The following is a 17,400-nucleotide window of genomic DNA, read 5'->3' as shown; positions in this document are numbered from 1 at the left end:
ATTCCAAATTTTGTTCATGTTTTCGAATTTTGTTCACGTTTCAAAAATAGTTCTGAATTCCAAATTTTTGTTCACCGTGTTGAAGAAAAAATTTCACCATACATTGGAAAAAATGTTCACTGTGTATAAAAATGTTCCTCATGTATAGAAATTTTGTTCAGCATGCATTCAAAAGGAGTTCATCGTATTTTAAAAAAAGTTCTATGTGTATTTGAATATTGTTCACCATACATTGAAAAAATGTTCAGTGTGTATAAAAAATGTTCATCGTGCAGAGAAATTTTGTTCAGCATGTATTCAAAAAAAGTTCAGCGTATTTTAAAAAATGATCAGTGTTTCTTTGAATAATGTTCACCCTGTACTAAGAAAATGTTCAATGTGTATTCTAAATTCGCTTTCTAAAAATTGTTCACAGTACAAAAAAAGTATTCAAATTTCGAAAATTATCCAGTTTTTGAAAAACATAGTTCACATTTAAAATAAAAGGAATATTTGAAATTTGCATACGATTTTCGAAACATTTGTTCGCATATTTAAGATTTTCATTTTCAAAATCGATTTTTCTTTATCGATGAACTTTTTTTCAAATTCATGAACTTTTTTATAAGTTCCTGGACTTTCTTTCAAGTTTTATGAAAATTCTTGAATTCACGAAATTTTTCGTTTTTTGTTTTTTTTTCATCAAAAGTCAATACTTGACCGATCCAGGGGAGCGAAGTAGGCGATCGAGGGAGAATGAACGAGGGAGCGAGGGGAGCGAACGAGCAGAAGTGGTACACGAGGCAAGATGGGCTGGCCCAGTTTGCGGGCGTGTGGGCGCCAGAACGGGAACCGGCGCTGAAGGCGCCCGTTAGGAGCTCCCGTATAAAACTTGATGATATTTTTGCGCCTTTCAATGACATCGCTTGGGGACCCTTGTCGATGTTTTTAAATGTCGAAATAATACATCTTTATCTCTCTCATCCCCTACAATAATAACATATATGTAGAAATATACCTTTTGTGTTATCATGTGCAAAATATATACAAAAATAACAATTATTTGTATGCACCTCTTCTGATTGTGTAAAACTCGACGAGATCTCAATCCAATCAATCAAAGCATCATCCAAAGCCATCAGTTTTAAACTCTGACCCGAAAAAGTAAGAGGGTGTTTGTTTCCAGGGACTTATTGGCTTAGGGACTTAAAAAAGTTCCTATAAGTCCCATCTAAACCAAACAGGAGGGACTTATAGGGATTTAAAGTGGGCATTTGGGACTTATGAAATAAGACTCTCAAGTAGGGACTTATAGGGACTTATAGTTGTAATATGGTCTTATAGGGACTTATAAGTTCCAGGAACCAAACAAGTAGGGACTTTTTAGGGACTTGGGAATTATAAGTTGGGACTAAAAAAAGTCCTAGGACTTATGAACCAAACAGGGCCTAAAGATATATTCATCGGTCAGCTGCTAGATAACAACATGTGGCATTTTTAGTCGAAGTGAGTGGCATTGTGCCTTCTATTAGAGTGGGTCACATCCAATTTCGATAATGGCTCATCTTTGAATCACTTGTTGGTAATTATTCCATAGAAATGACTTATTAGGATACGTGATATTATTCACTATAAAAAATGTGTGACATTTCTTTCAAAGCAAACAGTGGTTTTTCCCTTAAAAAAGCAATCAACAACTCCTTTTCTTCTTATCTAAAAAAGGCGATTCACTCTCTCAGCCCACAACACATTACTCACACTCATATCTCATTCCCCCAACCTACTCACCCTACGCCGTCGCCAACTCTCCCCACCATGGAAAATCATATCCAAATAAATCCAGCTCTATCAAAAAAATGAAAAAAAAATCTGAAGATACTTTAACATTGTTATCTATCTTGGTACTGCTGCTCATCTCACTTGAAAAGAATATTTACAAATGATAATACTTTTGCTCATATCTCTTCTAAGCAACCTGATGAATATTGTAGTCAATGATACGTCCTTGGTGCTCAAATGGTGAAGCTTCTACTTCACTCCTTGCTTTCTTTAAGAATTGGCACATTACAATCAAGGACTCCTAATCTCTTGGGCATATATCACATCAAACGATAGGGCATTCTACACAATTGTTTCCCTCCCACTGAACCTGAAGTTATTAGCCCTAGAGTGTTGTTATGCACCGTCATAGCACCGCCCGCTTCAGCTTCTTCGACTGTGGGGCTACTGGATATATCTCGGAACGACACCCGCACCTGGATCCTTCGGTTCAATGATAGTATTGTTTTTCATGAAAATAGTTGCATTAAGAGTGAGTTAATTCTAATCTTTCTTTGGTTCTATGCTATTTTTCTGTAGTACCTTTGTCCATAGTACAAGGGTTGTAATTCTTACCTATTTGTGCTTCTGTAACAAAAAAAGCTATGTAAATAAATGACTGGTCCTAAGCTACTCTTGCTATCATTCATCCTGTCAAAACAAGCTAAATCGGTCCAAATAGTTTTACGGTAATTATACATAAACAACAAATGTAAATGTAATAATAAACAGGTATGAGCATATATACCTCATTGTGGTCGTCGTTCTTCTTGAGGTGAGTGGATCCCTTCCCTTTTATTGTTTTCCCAAATGGAGTTATTCATGTTGATCTTAACCTTGATGGTATACCAGGTGGATCTACCATTGAATATATCACACTGCATATGAGGATATATGTGCCTGAATGTGATAGGGACATGCATCCTTGATCCCAGGCTTATTAATCTTGGTGGACTCGATGAGGTCAGTGTTGGCAATACTGTCATCACGAAGCCACATTTTATAATGGAAGCAACATGGTGAGACTCAAATATTGTATTAGGATTTGCGAGCAGCATGTTGAACCCCAAACTGGAGTCATTCTTGTCCTTGAGGCTGAGGTACAGCTTGGTAGCAGTCTCTTCAAAGTAGAAGTGGCGGAACTTGATCTTGTCTTCGCCGGTTTTTTATTGGATCAGCATGCTACCACACTTGTCAGAACGACCCTCTATTATGAAATAATATATTTTAAGAGACATTGGAACAATGCTTTGACAGTACAGGGTTTGTTAGCATGCACTAATCCACTAATCTTTGAAATCAATAAATGTTAGTAATTATATCAAAACCAGAAGATGAACAACACTATTGCTCTCTCCACGACATAAACCGACGAATTCTAGACTCTAACAATCCTGAATATGTATGAATAAAACAACCAGGCTCAGCTATTTTGCATAAACCATGAAAATCTATAGGAACTTCATTGTGTTCAATTGAAAAAATAGCACATGACTATAGAAAGAACAACAGGCTTGATAATAACTAATCCATGAACAGAACTTGTTTAACACATGACTAATCCATGACTATAAAAAGTTCATTATACTCGATCACTTGTCTGTAGTACCTTTGTCCACAGTACAAGGGCTGTAATTCTTAGCTATTTGTGCTTCTGTAACAAAAAAGCTATCTAAATAAATGACTGGTCCTAAGCTACTCTTGCTATCATTCATCCTGTCAAAACAAGACTAAATTGGTCCAACTAGTTTTATGGTAATTATACATAAAGAACAAATGTAAATGTAATAATAAACAGGTATGAGCATATATACCTCATTGTGGTCATCGTTCTTCTTGAGGCGAGTGGATCCCTTCCCTTTTATTGTTTTCCCAAATGGAGTTATTCGTGTTGATCTTAACCTTGATGATATACCAGGTGGATCTACCATTGAATATATCAGACTGCATATGAGGATATATGTGCCTGAATGTGATAGGGACCTGCATCCTTGATCCCAGGCTTATTAATCTTGGTGGACTCGATGAGGTCAATGTTGGCAATACTGCCATCACGAAGCCACATTTTATAATGGAAGCAACATGGTGAGACTCAAATATTGTATTAGGATTTGCGAGCAGCATGTTGAACCCCCAAACTGGAGTCATTCTTGTCCTTGAGGCTGAGGTACAACTTGGTAGCAGTCTCTTCAAAGTAGAAGTGGAGGAACTTGATCTTGTCTTCACCGGTTTTTTATTGGATCAGCATGCTACCACACTTGTCAGAACGACCCTCTATTATGAAATAATATATTTTAAGAGACATTGGAACAATGCTTTGACAGTGCAGGGTTTGTTAGCATGCACTAATCCACTAATCTTTGAAATCAATAAATGTTAGTAATTATATCAAAACCAGAAGATGAACAACACTATTGCTCTCTCCACGATATAAACCGACGAATTCTAGACTCTAACAATCCTGAATATTTATGAATAAAACAACCAGGCTCAGCTATTTTGCATAAACCATGAAAATCTATAGGAACTTCATTGTGTTCAATTGAAAAAATAGCACATGACTATAGAAAGAACAGCAGGCTTGATAATAACTAATCCATGAACAGAACTTGTTTAACACATGACTAATCCATGACTATAAAAAGTTCATTATACTCAGTCACTTGTCTGTTGCGTGCCATGATTTGTCCATCTTTATTGACCATCATTACTTTGATCCGTCTAACTTGTTTAGCATGTAGCATGTATTCCCATATTGTATGGCTCAATCATTCAAACCTCTATATTGATCATTTACTTGCTTGTGTGGTCTGGGATGCCTTGTGTCCTGTCTATTTGTAATACGATTTTGCTGGCAGGATTTGCTTGTCTTTCTGGAAGGACTGGTTTATCGAGCGATTCTGACCAAGGTGGACCTTGTCAGCTATTCAAGTCCATAGCGATGAATGACTCAATGACTTGGCGCTCCTGTCTAAAAAACCAAATCATTATAAAGTTGGCCCTAGGCGTTTCTAGTGATTACACAAGAAGAATCGATATAAAGTCTTATAGTCTTCCTGTAGTTGTCATTCTCACGTTTGAAATTTTCAATCTTCTTCCGGACGTAGTCTGGTCCACTTAACCATGTACGCGGGTTTGTGCTTCAGGGATGGACATTGCTTATGTGAAATCCAATATGGGATACATAGTACATCAACATGTCAGGCAAAGAGTCACATCAAAGAAAAAACACAAGAAAACTATGAACAGGTTTGTTTCTGTTGAACACAATCAACAATAGATCATCATTTTTCTGTTTATCTGTTTTTATTTTATTTTAACAACAGATCATCATTTTTCCATAGGCTAGTCACTTAATTGGTCTCATTGAAATCATTTTGACAACACCCTAAAGGTAAAACAGAACTTGCCATGGTTTTCCATTGAGCCGAAGAATAAAATAAACCACATGCCTGGGAAGTAGATTGATATTGTTGAGTCCAACAAGATCCATCAGAAACAGCTGATTTAGTGGCCCAAGCTTCTATAGTATATGGTGCAGTATTGCTGATGAATGTAGCAGAAATGCTTTCCTCCAATTTAGCCATTTTTAAATCAAAATCAACAATATTTTCACTGCATTTCACCACATTCAGTTATATTAAAATTTCAGGAATACAAAGTAATAATTTGACAATGGTGCTAAATAAATAAATTATTTCACTCGTAGAGTGCTAGTTCTGGTATCCTAGCAAAGTAAGCTAAATGAAAGTGTCATAGCTAAGAAAGCATACTCAAAACCTCTCTCGATTTTTTTGTTACACCATTACCATACGTGTTTCCAGACTTGATTTTGCTGTTAGGAGCCAACAACAGCAGCCAGAAGCATTGGCATTATTGATGATAACTGAACCTTTATGTAGCAAGTGTTTTAGAGATTTATATTCGACACAACAACTTGCTGAATACTACTTTGAACTTAAAAGGTGAGGGAGAAATCAAAACTTGAGTCACACAGTCACATCAATGATACGATGAGAATGAAAAAATCAATGGAAAAGTACCGCTTAATATTTCACAGTTTCATCATGGTCATCAACACCGCTAAGTTGGAATTCTAGAGTTTTAGGAAATGTGACTGTGATTCAGTAAATTTCCCTTCTGCCATAAATAATGATGTATGGAGCTGCAACTTTTCTTCATACTATCCCAACGCACGGACACATGTAGGACAACAAAATGACAGCAATCATGGGAAAACATACCATTACCAAAATCAAAGGTATAACATAATATATTGTCAGTATGAGAAAAATGAGATCATGTTAATTTCCCTATAAACTTCAGATCAAAGGTATGTATTTCACAAGAATTTGACAACCACGGTCATATGTTCTGAATGGCGCTTCAAGGATTAAAAAAAACAGATAGAAGGATAGAAATTCTACATGTACTGGGAACTACCACCAAAGCCATGTTCTATTGGATCCAGCTTGAACAAAAAAAATTATATTGATTCATCAATCGTAGACATAAATTTTGGCTCAAAGGAGGACTACATACAACTTCCAAAATTTTATGTGTGCCAGCCAGTGGTTTCGGGCTGACATTCAGATAGACAATGCAGCTTGGAAGTAATTCTAAATGTCAGTCATTTTCCATATTATATCTGCAGGTGCATGCTAGTGCAAAATAGTGCTACATCACGAAGTTGTTGTAAGGTACAGCGGGAGATAAATAAAAATTCAATGCAAGCATGGTTGCAAATTATTTGGCAAGAGCGTAGCGTGCAAGGCACTTACCAGGTCTCGCACCCATACTCCCCTAGTAATTAGCAATGGTGAAAAGTCTAAACCAATTGGGTGGCACAATCAATAGAAGCAAAAAAAATCCTTGGGCGCCAATCCACGATCCGTTGTCCGGTCCACCTCGGAGTTTGGCCTGCTCCGAGCCCCGTTTGTGTTTAGCAACGGCGGCGGCCCTGCAACTGCAATCATTTATCCTAGTCTCCACAGTAGAACAATGGATGATCACAACTTCAAATTCTAGTATATACTGAATTAGTAAGGACCAGCGGGATAGCAAAAATTCAGAAAATTTCGTTCCAAAATAGAAACCTCTAATTAATCAGACAATAAACTTGTCGTTTGATCTGATGATGAAAGGCACAAATGAATGGTTGTCGTGCATGCACATAAAAAATCCACACGAGAGTATGCAATCATCAATTCAATTTTTACAGCCTGGGAGTTAACACTGATAGGCCTTGCCTTGGATCAGCTCAAAACGAATGACCATAAGATTTTATTAGTACAGACTGCAGACCAAAAATTCCTCTTAAACACTTTTTACTGACTTCTGTATTGTTTTGTTCAGTACTTCAGTTTAGCATTCTAAACAAGCCAATGATGTTGAAAACAAGGTATGCTATTACAGATAGTTTTAAGGCTTGGCAACCAATGAATTTAGTAGCACACAATTAAACAACATCAGGTGACAAATTTAGCTTCCATGTTGATCCTAAATACTGCAACAAAATGTTTGACAGAATATGCAGGTCAGTTTGGCACTATAAGTTCCCAATCATTAGCTCGCCTCAGGGGTAAAACAAGCTACCATATAGTAAAGTACCAAATCACATGAGCAGTGTTGTAATCAATCATGTAGATATTATAGAAGATCACTGATTTTAACCAGTTCTGTAGTAACCGTATAACCATAGTGATTTTGGAAGCTTTGTAATACTAATTCCCAAATTCCATCTGGTAGTAATTAAAAAAATCCATACAATGAAAATACTCATATATATTTCCATCATGAACTCAATATAAGATTATAAGTGTGAATAAATTGATAAGTAAATCAATATGGTGCATACTCTAAAATCTCAGAGATCTTTGATGTCGTAGAAGTTATTAGTCTTCTACTCGTTTCGGAAATCCCTACAGAAAAAGGGAGTACATTTCAAACTCTAGAACATGATGGTGCAAACGGTGAACTGAATAAAGCTATAATGGGCCAATATACTACATGGAGCATAAATCTGCAACATGAATTTTGTAGTTATAGTATTATTACTTTCTTTGAAAATGAAAATCTGTTTGCAGCATGGGTGTGAAGCATGCATACCCGTGCACAATCAAGGATTGAAGTCCAAATCTCAGCATGTTCCACGTCACCAGAACATCATCGTATTCCCAAGTAACCAAAAGTATTGTTACTCCTGGTTGCCGTGAAATTTCTGCAACAAAGAGGGGACAATTCAGTACAAAGAGAGATAACAGAGAGAAGGGAGACGTAGTGTTGTTGTCGTTGTGCCCCCTCACCTCCCGGCCCTGCAACTTGAAACCACGGGCGCCTCTGCACTGCAACCCCGTATGCACATACGTCCCTCTCCCTCGCCCGACACAAGATACACAAGCTAGCACCGGCCAAAAATCAATCAATCAATCAGTCAGTGAGGGGAAGCTTGTTGATTGACATCCAAAAATTCAATGAGTTAGAGAGCAGAATGAACTCATTAACAGCACACATAAACAACCAACCATCCCCTGGTTCAAACTGGTACTGGTACAAATTTACAGATTTGACGGTTCGGTTTAGGCACCTGCATTGGATGTTCCTCGTGATTTTTCGAGGCCAATTTCAAAGGCTGGCATAGAGGAGAGCTTGGCATTGAGCTCTGAAAAAGCACATCAAGTATCACACGTACAGTAGCACCCAAGATGACTGAAATCAGCCTGATAGAGAGGGAGAGAAGACGTACCGAAGAGGATGGGCCACCGGTCGTCGCCGTACTTGGAGCCCTCACCATATTTTGCCGGGCGCAGTCAGCGGCATGACAGAGGAGACAAGGGTGCGAGCAAAAGAGACGCCGGCGGCTAGGGTTACACCGCAGCAAAGCATAGACACGCCGGTTGTGGAGGCTTGGAGCACCTTTCGCCACGACCGCCGTGATTGCAAACCGGCAGTCCCTGGTGCACCTGCCGGCCTGCCTGCCTGCGTAAGGAAAGGAAATCTGCGTCAGGGAAGAAAGCGAGTGGAGACACACCAGGGGGCGGCGGAAGAGGGGAGGTACCTTCCTTGGTGACCGGCATGGACACGGTGGAGGAGGAGGATGCGCCGTCGCCCGAGAAGATCTTCTCTTTCCGCCCCCTCGTCTCTCGGTTGAACACGGAGGGGGCTAGGTCTTGGGCGGCGGCGGCGGCCCTCTGGAGCAGCGGCGAGAGTGCGGATCCAGGAGGCCTTGGTTGCTGCCACCTTGAAGCGACGCTTCCTTGACGAGGACACGGCCGTCAGCCGTGACGTACGGTGGCGCGTCGCCGATCTGGGAACGCCGCCGTCGTGGGCTTCAATCTGGAAGCGCAAGCGCCGAGGCGGAGAGGCGATCCCGGCGCGTCGCCGATCTGGTGGTGCGTCGCGCTGTTGGTCGACCCCGGCGGAGATCGGGAGCCATCTCTTTCACGGCGGAGAGACGGCGACTAAGGCAAGATCCGGCATGTTAGCGGCGGCGGCGAAGGGATGGAGGGCGGCCGCGAACGAGGGTAGTGAGTCGGGCGTGCGATTAGGAGAGTCGTGCGATTGGTTTAGGATTTTTTTTTCGCTGGTTAATTTTCGCCGGTTTGTTTAGGCTGGTTTATTTTCGATCGTGTCAGTTCATTGCGACGGGAGGTTGGGAGCGTGGGAGCGGGTGTGGGACTCGGTCGTCGGGTTTTTCTTGGTTTTTCGCGGCTGAGCGGGAGGTGGGAGCAAGTACCAAAAAAAAGACCATAGTAGATGGGACGAAAATAAAACCCGAAAAGCGACCTACCAACTGAGACATTAGGAGTAGAGATTCTATCAACACAATAAATTAAAAAATGCGGGGTAAAAAATAATTTTGTTTCCGACACACATAAATGAATATAATTTCAAAACCACAATTTGTAAAGGGTGATTTAAAATTCATATTCAAAAACGCACGTGAAACTTCACACAGGAGAGGGAGTACTTTTGGTCCTAGGTCTAGGGGAAAGTTTATACAGGGTCCCATTCACCTCATCAACCGGCGGATCAAGTGCGTTGTGATTTGTGCATCCTAGCGAACGAGTTTTTCCAGCAAAGCAATCCGTCGTGGCTATTTCATTTTCTTTTTAGTTGTTTGGGATCCTGATTGCGACCCACGACGACCTGCTTGTGGCCTTCTATGCTGCTGACGTACTAGACAAGCAACTATAAGCGCCGTAGTTCACCTGCAGCTGAAAGGAACACAAAGGGACTATAACTAGGGCTTAGTGAGTAGTTGTCGGGATTAGTTGTATGTTCAACATCAGAGTAGCAACTGCAAGTGTTGCAACCAATTGTAACTGCACGAGCCATCAATGTGAACGCAAGTGTTGCAACCCTGACTGCAATTGCAGTGCCCCCCTCCCCCTCCCCCCCAACGTGACTGCAATTGGCGGCGGATTTCAAATTTCTTTTTTATTTTATTTTTAGAAAAGTCATGAAGTTTTTAAAAAAAAACGATGAACAATTTTTATAACTTCTGATTTTTCCAATTCTTGATTTTGAAATTTTGTGAACTTTTTGTGAATTCACAAACAATTTTTGTATTTGGCAAACAATTTTGAATACATGAACAATTTTTTAAATGAAAATTCACATGGTTTATGGTGAGACGGAACAACAGGAAATCGACATAGCTCTAATACTATAGTCGCAACAACATTTTGCCAAGGCATTATGGTGCAATGGAGCAACAGGAATTCAACAAAATGTCATGGTTAATTAGTTTGGGGTGTCAATTGTTGCTTCAACATTTTTTTGTGCAAGCCACCTAGCTTGTACGTAGCCAACAAATAGTTTTTTAGACAAAGCAACTTTATTTTTTGAGACAATCTCGTGAAGTTTTTTATTCAACCGTCACTATGTGTAGAGAATGATTGTGTGCATCGATATCTCATTGATCGTGCACTAGGCACATATATACTTATATATAGGTACAAGGGGTGCGACCGGTGTCTTGTATCCCAAGATACAAGTAAATACAGAGGGAGAGAGACACTACAGGTGCGGCATACAAAACCCGGACCTACATACGTGTACACATGTTCAACACCCCCGCAGTCAAAGCGTTGCCACTGACGCAAAGACTGGACCGAAAGCCCTCGAAAGTCGAGGTCGGTAGTCCCTTCGTCATAACATCGGCGAACTACTGATCGGTGGGCACATGCAGAACTCGAACACGACCAAGTGCGACGTGCTCCCGAATGAAGTGAATGTCGAGCTCAATATGCTTCGTCCGGCAGTGATGAACATCGTTGGCAGCGAGGTAAACCGCGGAGACATTGTCACGGTAGACAAGCGTGGCCTTGGGAACCTCACATAGCAACTCCTGAATAAGTTGTCATAGCCAGGAGCACTCCACGACGGCGTTGGCCATAGCCCTCGGCCTCAGTGCTCGATCGTGAGACAGTGAGTTGTCGATTAGACGACCACGAGATCAGAGAGGGCCCGAGGTAGATGCAATAGCCGGAAGTGGACCGCCGAGTGTCAGGACACCCAGCCCAGTCGGTGTCGGAGTAGGCGACGAAGCTGGTGTCGGGTGATTCCGTCAGGGTGAGACCCATAGCCGTGGTGCCACATATATACCAGAGAATACGTTTCACCATGGCTCAATGAGTGTCACGAGGAGCATGTATGTGGAGGCACACCTGCTGGACAGCATACTGAATATCCGGATGTGTCAGTGTGAGGTACTGAAGAGCACCTACGATGGAGCGGTAGAAAGGAGCATCGGACACCGGAGAGCCCTTGACGGCGGACACCTTAGCCTTTGTGTCGATACGCGTGGAACCAGGCTTGCAGTTAAGCATGCCGACTCTCTTCAGAAGCTCGTAGGCATACTTCTGCTGATGCAGGAAGAAGCCAGTGGCACGGCGGACAACCTCGATGTCAAGGAAGTAGTGGAGAGCCCCCAAGTCCTTGAGGGAAAACTCGGTGCCGAGGCAAGCTGTGATCTGCTGAAGGAGCGCTAGCGAGGACGCAGTCAGGATGATGTCGTCAACGTACAGGAGAAGGTATGTGGTGGCGGTGCCCTGGTGATAAACAAACAGGAAGGCATCGGAACATGTGGACCGGAACCCCTGCTGCTGAAGGAAGGCCGCGATCCGCTGGTATCAGGCCCGAGGTGCCTGCTTCAACCCGTAAAGAGAATGGGAGAGCAAGCACACATGGTCCGGATAGTCGGTGTCGACGAAACCAGTAGGTTGCTGACAAAACACCTGCTCATTGAGATGACCATGCAAGAAAGCATTGGACACGTCGAGCTGGTGAACTAGCCGGGCGCGAGAAACAGCAAGCTGGAGGACGGCGTGAATCGTGCCCGGTTTGACAACCGGGGTGAAGGTGTCGGTGAAGTCCACGCCGGCGCGCTGTCGAAAACCGCGCACCACCCAACGTGCCTTGTAGCGCTCAAGGGAACCGTCGGGGCGAGTCTTGTGGTGGAAAACCCACTTGCCAATGATGGGGAGGCCGCGGGACAAGCTGCTATTGGGGAACGTTGCAGAAAATTAAAATTTTTCCTACGGTTTCACCAAGATCCATCTATGAGTTCATCTAAGCAACGAGTCATGGGAGAGAGATTGCATCTACATACCACTTGTAGATCGCGTGCGGAAGCGTTCAAGGGAACGGGGATGATGGAGTCGTACTCGCCGTGATCCAAATCACCGATGACCAAGTGCTGAATGGACAGCACCTCTGCGTTCAACACACGTACGAAACGGATGACGTCTCCTCCTTCTTGATTCAGCAAGGGGGAAGGAGAGGTTGAGGAAGAAGGCTCCAGCAGCAGCACGACGGCGTGATGATGGTGGAGAGGCAGTACTCCGACAGGGCTTCGCCAAGCACTCAACGGAGGAGGAGAGGTGTTGGGGAGGGGAGGGGCTGCGCCTTGGATCAGGTGTTCAGCCCTCCCCTTGCCCCTCTATTTATAGCGGAAGGGGAAGGGGGCCGGCCCCCTCTAGATGAGATCTAGAGGGGGCGGCGGCCAGGGAGGGGGGCTTGCCCCCCAAGCAAGGGGGGCGCCCCCCACTAGGGTTCCCCCCCAACCCTAGGCGCATGGGCCCAAGGGGGGCGCCCAGCCCTCTAGGGGCTGGTTCCCTGCCCCTTGCGGCCCATGAGGCCCTCCGAGAGGGGTGGCCCCTCCCGGTGGACCCCCGGAACCTCTCTGGTGGCCCCGGTACAATACCGATATGCCCCCGAAACTTTCTGGTGTCCGTATGACAACTTCCCATATATAAATATTCACCTCCGGACCATTCCGGAACTCCTCGTGATGTCCGGGATATCATCCAGGACTCCGAACAATATTCGGTAATGCAATACAAGTCTTCCTAATAACCCTAGCGTCGCCGAACCTTAAGTGTGTAGACCCTACGGGTTCGGGAGACATGCAGACATGACCGAGATGGCTCTCTGGGCAATAACCAACAGCGGGATCTGGATACCCATGTTGGCTCCCACATGCTCCTCGATGATCTCATCGGATGAACCACGATGTCGAGGATTCAATCAACCCCGTATACAATTCCCTTTGTCAGACGGTATGTTACTTGCCCGAGATTCGATCGTCTGTATCCCAATACCGCGTTCAATCTCGTTACCGGCAAGTCACTTTACTCGTACCATAATGCATGATCTCGTGACCAGACACTTGGTCACTTTGAGCTCATTATGATGATGCACTACCGAGTGGGCCCGGTGATACCTCTCCGTTATCCGGAGTGACAAATCCCAGTCTCGATCCGTGTCAACCCAACAGACACTTTCGGAGATACCTGTAGTGCACCTTTATAGTCACCCAGTTACGTTGTGACGTTTGGTACACCCAAAGCACTTCTACGGTATCCGGGAGTTACACGATCTCATGGTCTAAGGAAGAGATACTTGACATTGGAAAAGCTCTAGCAAAACGAACTACACGATCTTGTGCTTTGCTTAGGATTGGGTCTTGTCCATCACATCATTCTCCTAATGATGTGATCCCGTTGTCAACGACATCTAATGTCCATAGTCAGGAAACCATGACTATCTGTTGACCAACGAGCTAGTCAACTAGAGGCTTACTAGGGACGTATTGTGGTCTATGTATTCACACGTGTATTACGATTTCCGGATAATACAATTATAGCATGAATAAAAGACAATTATCATGAACAAGGAAATATAATAATAATCCTTTTATTATTGCCTCTAGGGCATATTTCCAACAGTCTCCCACTTGCACTAGAGTCAATAATCTAGTTACATTGTGATGAATCGAACACCCATAGAGTTTTGGTGTTGATCATGTTTTGCTCGCGGAAGAGGTTTAGTCAATGGATCTGCGACATTCAGATCCGTATGTACTTTGCAAATATCTATGTCTCCATCTTGAACATTTTCACGGATGGAGTTGAAGCGATGCTTGATGTGCCTGGTCTTCTTGTGAAACCCGGGCTCCTTGGCAAGGGCAATAGCTCCAGTGTTGTCACAGAAGAGTTTGATCGGCCCCGACGCATTGGGTATGACTCCTAGGTCGGTGATGAACTCCTTCACCCAAATTGCTTCATGCGCTGCCTCCGAGGCTGCCATGTACTCCGCTTGACATGTAGATCCCACCACGACGTTCTGCTTGCAGCTGCACCAGCTTACTGCCCCACCATTCAACATATACACGTATCCGGTTTGTGACTTAGAGTCATCCAGATCTGTGTCGAAGCTAGCGTCGACGTAACCCTTTACGACGAGCTCTTCGTCACCTCCATAAACGAGAAACATGTCCTTTGTCCTTTTCAGGTACTTCAGGATATTCTTGACCGCTGTCCAGTGTTCCTTGCCGGAATTACTTTGGTACCTTCCTACCAAACTTATGGCAAGGTTTACATCAGGTCTGGTACACAGCATGGCATACATAATAGATCCTATGACTGAGGCATAGGGGATGACGCTCATCTCTTCTTTATCTTTTGTCGTGGTCGGGCATTGAGCCGAGCTCAATCTCACACCTTGCAATACAGGCAAGAACCCTTTCTTGGACTAATCCATTTTGAACTTTTTCAAAATCTTATCAAGGTATGTGCTTTGTGAAAGACCTATGAGGCATCTCGATCTATCCCTATAGATCTTGATGCCTAATATGTAAGCAGCTTCTCCAAGGTCCTTCATTGAAAAATACTTATTCAAGTAGGCCTTAATGCTGTCCAAGAATTCTATATCATTTCCCATCAAAAGTATGTCATCTACATATAATATGAGAAATGCTACAGAGCTCCCACTCACTTTCTTGTAAACGCAGGCTTCTCCATAAGTCTGCATAAACCCAAACGCTTTGATCATCTCATCAAAGCGAATGTTCCAACTCCGAGATGCTTGAACCAGCCCATAAATGGATCGCTGGAGCTTGCATACTTTGTTAGCATTCTTAGGATCGACAAAACCTTCCAACTGCATCATATACAGCTCTTCCTTAAGATAACCGTTAAGGAATGCCGTTTTGACGTCCATCTGCCATATCTCATAATCATAGTATGCGGCAATTGCTAACATGATTCGGACGGACTTAAGCTTCGCTACGGGAGAGAAAGTCTCATCCTAGTCAATCCCATGAACTTGCCGATAACCCTTAGCGACAAGTCGAGCTTTATAGATGGTGACATTACCATCCGCGTCTGTCTTCTTCTTAAAGATCCATTTGTTTTCTATCGCTCGCCGATCATCGGGCAAGTCAGTCAAAGTCCATACTTTGTTTTCATACATGGATTCTATCTCGGATTGCATGGCTTCAAGCCATTTGTTGGAATCTGGACCCGCCATCGCTTCTTCATAGTTCGAAGGTTCACCGTTGTCTAACAACATGATTTCCAGGACAGGGTTGCCATACCACTCTGGTGTGGAACGTGTCCTCGTGGACCTACGAAGTTCAGTAGCAACTTGATCCGAAGTACCTTGATCATCATCATTAATTTCCTCTCCAGTCGGTGTAGGCACCACAGGAACATTTTCCTGAGCTGCACTACTTTCCGGTTCAAGAGGTAGTACTTCATCGAGTTCTACTTTCCTCCCACTTACTCCTTTCGAGAGAAACTCTTTTTCCAGAAAGGATCCGTTCTTGGCAACAAAGATCTTGCCTTCGGATCTAAGGTAGAAGGTATACCCAATGGTTTCCTTAGGGTATCCTATGAAGACGCATTTTTCTGACTTGGGTTCGAGCTTTTCAGGTTGAAGTTTCTTGACATAAGCATCGCATCCCCAAACTTTTAGAAACGACAGCTTAGGTTTCTTCCCAAACCATAATTTATACGGTGTTGTCTCAACGGATTTAGACGGTGCCCTATTTAAAGTGAATGTAGTTGTCTCTAGAGCGTATCCCCAAAATGATAGCGGTAAATCGGTAAGAGACATCATAGATCGCACCATATCCAATAGAGTGCGATTACGACGTCCGGACACACCATTACGCTGAGGTGTTCCAGGCGGCGTGAGTTGTGAAACGATTCCACATTTCCTTAAGTGTGTACCAAATTCGTGACTTAAATATTCTCCTCCATGATCTGATCGTAGGAACTTTATCTTTCGGTTACGTTGATTCTCTAGCTCATTCTGAAATTCCTTGAACTTTTCAAAGGTCTCAGACTTGTGTTTCATCAAGTAGACATACCCATATCTACTCAAGTCATCAGTAAGAGTGAGAACATAACGATATCCTCCGCGAGCCTCAACGCTCATTGGACCGCACATCGGTATGTATGATTTCCAATAAGTTGGTTGCTCGCTCCATTGTTCCGGAGAACGGAGTCTTGGTCATCTTACCCATGAGGCATGGTTCGCACGTGTCAAATGATTCATAATCGAGAGACTCTAAAAGTCCATCAGTATGGAGCTTCTTCATGCGCTTGACACCTATGTGACCAAGGCGGTAGTGCCACAAGTATGTGGGACTATCGTTATCAACTTTACATCTTTTGGTATTTACACTATGAATATGTGTAACATTACGTTCGAGATTCATTAAGAATAAACCATTGACCATCGGGGCATGACCATAAAACATATCTCTCATATAAATAGAACAACCATTATTCTCGGATTTAAATGAGTAGCCATCTCGCATTAAATGAGATCCAGATACAATATTCATGCTCAAACTTGGCACTAAATAACAATTATTGAGGTTTAAAACTAATCCCGTAGGTAAATGTAGAGGTAGCATGCCGACGGCGATCACAACTACCTTGGAACCATTCCCGATGCGCATCGTCACCTCGTCCTTCGCCAGTCTCCGCTTATTCCGTAGCTCCTGTTGTGAGTTACAAATATGAGCAACAGCACCGGTATTGAATACCCAGGAGTTACCACGAGTACTGGTAAGGTACACATCAATTACATGTATATCAAATATACCTTTAGTGTTGTCGGCCTTCTTGTCCGCTAAGTATTTGGGGCAGTTCCGCTTCTAGTGACCCTTCCCTTTGCAATAAAAGCACTCAGTCTCAGGCTTGGGTCCATTCTTTGACTTCTTCCCGGCAACTGGATTACCGGGCGCGGCAACATCTTTGCCGTCCTTCTTGAAGTTCTTCTTACCCTTGCCCTTCTTGAACTTAG

General features: G+C 43.1%; 1 long non-coding RNA gene across 1 annotated transcript; it reads right to left on the bottom strand.

Moving 5' to 3' along the window:
• Nucleotides 1-7,611: 7,611 nt before the first annotated feature.
• Nucleotides 7,612-8,348, bottom strand: LOC123041634 (uncharacterized). The gene is made up of 3 exons (XR_006418581.1): nt 8,103-8,348; nt 7,906-8,017; nt 7,612-7,718 (listed from the first exon to the last, which is right to left on the bottom strand). It is a non-coding gene; the product is annotated as an uncharacterized lncRNA (long non-coding RNA).
• Nucleotides 8,349-17,400: the final 9,052 nt, after the last annotated feature.

Source organism: Triticum aestivum, chromosome 2B (assembly GCF_018294505.1).
Source record: "Triticum aestivum cultivar Chinese Spring chromosome 2B, IWGSC CS RefSeq v2.1, whole genome shotgun sequence".
Taxonomy (NCBI): Eukaryota; Viridiplantae; Streptophyta; class Magnoliopsida; order Poales; family Poaceae; genus Triticum; species Triticum aestivum.
Note: the sequence above shows the minus strand (reverse complement) of the source record. Positions and strands in the feature narration are given on the sequence as shown.